Raw genomic sequence first — 4,051 nt, 5'->3', positions numbered from 1 at the left:
CGAATTAACTCAATTAGCCCCAATACCGCAGTCTTGTCTCGCCAACAAATCCACGATGATGAGGATCTGTCTAAAGTTCCGAAGTTGCGGAAGTTCCGAGCGCTTTTTGCACTTTCCACGCTTATTGGACACATTTATATGAACGCTCGTTGGAACGCTTCTCGAGGAGATTGAAAAGAGCTTGAAAAGAAACTTTTCCCTGGCTTCCCTGGCAACGAGTTTCCAGGCCGGGCTCTGTCCCCCGCCGGTGGCCGCCTCCCCCCAAGGGAAAAGATTATGAGCTCGTTTGAGCAGGTGTGGCTCAAATCTAGCCTCTTAATTACCTCTCCTCTTCAAACACACACACACACACACACACACGCACACACACACATAGAGAGACGCACACACCCGCACACACACACATAGAGAGACGCACACACACGCACACACACACATAGAGAGACGCACACACACGCACACGCACACATAGAGAGACGCACACACACGCACACGCACACATAGAGAGACGCACACACACGCACACACACACATAGAGAGACGCACACACACGCACACGCACACACACGAGAAAACCCGGCAGGTGAAAAGAATTTGCAGATCCCCCGCTATGTACAGACAAATCTGCTACAGACAGGCTACAGACCAGAAACCAGGCCCCGGCCTAGAACTTCCATTCCGTTTCCTTTGCTAACCCCTTCTTCCTCCCTTAGTTGCGATCCGAAGCCCTTTCCACGTCCCTTGTCTTGAAGAACAGGGCACTCCAGGGGACACACCCCACCCGGCCTGCCCGCCCGCCTGCTCTTTCCTTTCTTCCATCATTTCTTGGAGAAGAACGCCGTCATGGACTTCTGGCCGGCCGCGGGCGCTCTTCCCTGCGCGGCGTGGCAATACACACACACACACACAGGTCACACGAGTAGTCCCCCGCAGCACACTACCAGTCACCCTCACCGCATGACGCTGCGCGCGCGTGTATGTATGTATGTATGTATGTATGTATGTATGTATGTATGTACGTGTGTGTGCGCGACAGTAACGTCGATTTTAACTAAATGGCGTCATTGCACAACTGCTCGCACACGCACTGGTGCACACACACAAGTCCCCGCACCGCACCTAGCTTGCAGTGCAGTGCAGCGCAACTTCATGCATGCATGCATGCATGTGTCCTGCATCTGCCAGCCTGCCTTCGGGCTAGCTTGCCGTAGTCCCCCGGTAGCCCCTGGCCGACCGGTCGGGCCACCACCCGCCAGTAAGCTGGTTGATAAAACCCCGCAACGAGGCAGCTAGCCTAGCCAGCCTAGCCAGGCAGCCAGCCACCATCAAGAGGTAAGCAGCCGCACCGGTTCAGCAGCAGCCGGACCAACAGCAGTAAGACACATATCCACATGATCTCTCCTTACCTTGCTTGCCTTGCCTGTGGCTGCCGGTGCCTTGGCTGGAGGTTTGGCGGCTGCGCCGCCGCCGCCACTGCCGCCCTTAGCGGCTGCCGCCGCCGCCGCCGCCGCCGTCACCACCACCGCCGTCGCTTGCGTTGCCGCCGGCTGCAGGGGCTGCAACGGCGCGGGCCCATCCTCCCACACCTCCTCCGTCACCTCCTCGCCTTCATCGTTGATGTAGGTGCGGGTGGCCTTCCGACCACGACCAAGTCCGCCTTCCATCCACATCCGCCATTAACACCACCACAACCACAATCACCACAGCAGTTGCAGCAGCAGCAGCAGCAGCAGCAAAAACAAGGAGGTTTGTATATAATGCCCTCAAAACGATTACAAAATGTCACTTTTGGAGTACAATTATAGGTATTATCCTTAAGGGTAAAAAAATTATTTGTACCCAGAGATCCTCAACATCATCATCATCATCATCGTCATCGTCATCAGCGGGTCTATAACCTTTCCATTGGAACAAGGTGCTACTGCTACTACTGCAGCGAGTAAGCGGATCCTCCTCACCAGCACTGTACATGCTGACGCGAGGAGGAAGTTCCTTCCTCTTGGCGCGGTATTCACCACGGTGAACAACAACAATAACAATAACAACAACCAAAAGTGGTCCCACAGAACTCACCAGCCGGCGGCTTCGTCGTAGCTCCCACCGGCAGCTGCGGCTGCGGCTGCGATGGCGGCGCGGGTGCCACGGCGGCTTCGAGCGGCCCCACCACGGCATCATCCACGCCAGCGTTCTCAACGTTAACCGACTCGACCGGAGCCGCCGCCGCCGCCGCCGCCGTTACAGGGGCTGCTGCTGCTACTGCTACTGCTGCAGAGACTGGGGCCGCCGCGGCTGTTGCTGTCTTTGCACGTTTGGCGCCTGCTGGCCCATTTGCCTTGTCCTCCTTCGCCGCCTGCTGTTCGCCCAGTTCGGGGTTTGGAAACATATGCACATATGTATGTATACATGCATGTACGTATGTATGTATGTATGTATGTATGTATGTATGTATGTATGTATGTATGTATGTATGTATGTATGTAGGTTTACATACATGGTATATATGCAAGAAGCCAAGGGAGGAGCAGGAGCGTAAGGAAAGGACGGGAGGAAACTTAGGGTTTAGGTACTTGGGTACTCCGAGATCAACCAGGATTGATCAGTAAAGCATATGTATAGTTGCAAGGAGCGGCACGAGGGCAAGGAGCGCCCCCACCCCTCCTGGTTTCTGATATTGCGGAAGCTTTTGCACCCCACCTCCACCTCCACCTCCACCCCACCACGCTCCAGTAATCCCCCCCTTTCGGGGCTCTCCCCCTTGGCTGCGTCGCACCTTGCCTGCGCCCCCTTCGCTCTCCTCACCAAGTCACATGGGCGAGACCCCTCAGCCCCCGAGCCCCGATCGCCTCACCACGCCCTTGCCCTTGCTTCTACTGCTGAACGAACTCAAGTATGCGCGCCCATAGCCACGACCCATAGCTAGACCTCTACCCCGCAAAAGTGGACCATCAAAATGGACCATCCCGCATGAACGGCCTCACCTTGCCTGCGCCGCCCTTAGCCTTGCTGCCGCCTCGGCCCCCCCGCGCTTGACCCGCGGGTTGAGACTGCGGCTGTGACTGCGGTTGGGCGTGGGGCTGGAGCTGGCTGCCAGGCGCGTCCTGCGCCATCCCCGGCGCCTCCCCCGACCCCGACCCCGAGCCCGTAGCTTTCCCAACCGCTTCCGCCGCCTGCGCCTCACCATCGCCGGCGGCGGCCTCATCTTCGCTGTCCTCAATCTGCGCCCCGCGCCGCTTGCGACCCCGGGCGCTGCCCCCTGCCTTGGGCACGCGCACCAACGGCTCTTCTTCCTCAACATCCTTCTCCTCCTCCTCCTGCACTGCCGCCGCCTCAGCACTGGGCAGCGGCGCCGGGTGTGCAGCCGCCGCCGCCGCCGCAGGAGCAGCAGCAGCAGGAGCAGCGGGCGCAGCAGCAGCGGGCCTCCCAGCGGCGCCTTTGCTCCACATGCTAGCCAGCGTGTTGGATTTCGCAGCGGCGGCCCCCTTGCCGGCCGCTTTGCCTGCCGCTGCTGCCGGCGCGGCCGCTTTGGGCGGCGAGGGGCCCGCCGCCTCCGCCGCCGCCGCAGCTGCCGCTGCTGCTGGCCCCGCGGCCTTTAGCGGAGTAGGTTGTGCACCAGCAGCGGCTTCGGTGGCGGCCTTCGGTGGGCAGCTGCCGGCTGCTGCAGGATGGGGATGAGCTGCTGGGGAGTAGCAGGACACGGGACAAGATGGAGTAGCAGGACATACATCGAGGTTAGCATGACAGAGCGATAGTAGCCGTATACTAACAACTACAACACAACGGTAATAATCACAGAAGTAGAGGAGGCCCTCCTCCGGCCGGCAGTCCGGCGGCAGTCCGGTGGCAGCGTGGCCCCCGTGCTCGGCTTCCCGTGTTCGTCGGCTGGAATGTGCGGTATTGCGCTTGGTGGGCGACGACCACCACAACCCCTCTGGCGCGGCTTACACGACCTCCACCTTCACCCTACAGACCAGACGGCCCCCCTCAAGCCCCCCTCTAATGGTAGCTGCTTCGCTCGGCAGTAGTTCGTCTCGGTTCGCCCCTCGGTTCGGAC

This window comes from Volvox carteri (assembly GCF_000143455.1).
Source record: "Volvox carteri f. nagariensis unplaced genomic scaffold VOLCAscaffold_77, whole genome shotgun sequence".
NCBI lineage: Eukaryota > Viridiplantae > Chlorophyta > Chlorophyceae > Chlamydomonadales > Volvocaceae > Volvox > Volvox carteri.
This window is presented reverse-complemented; position numbering follows the sequence as displayed.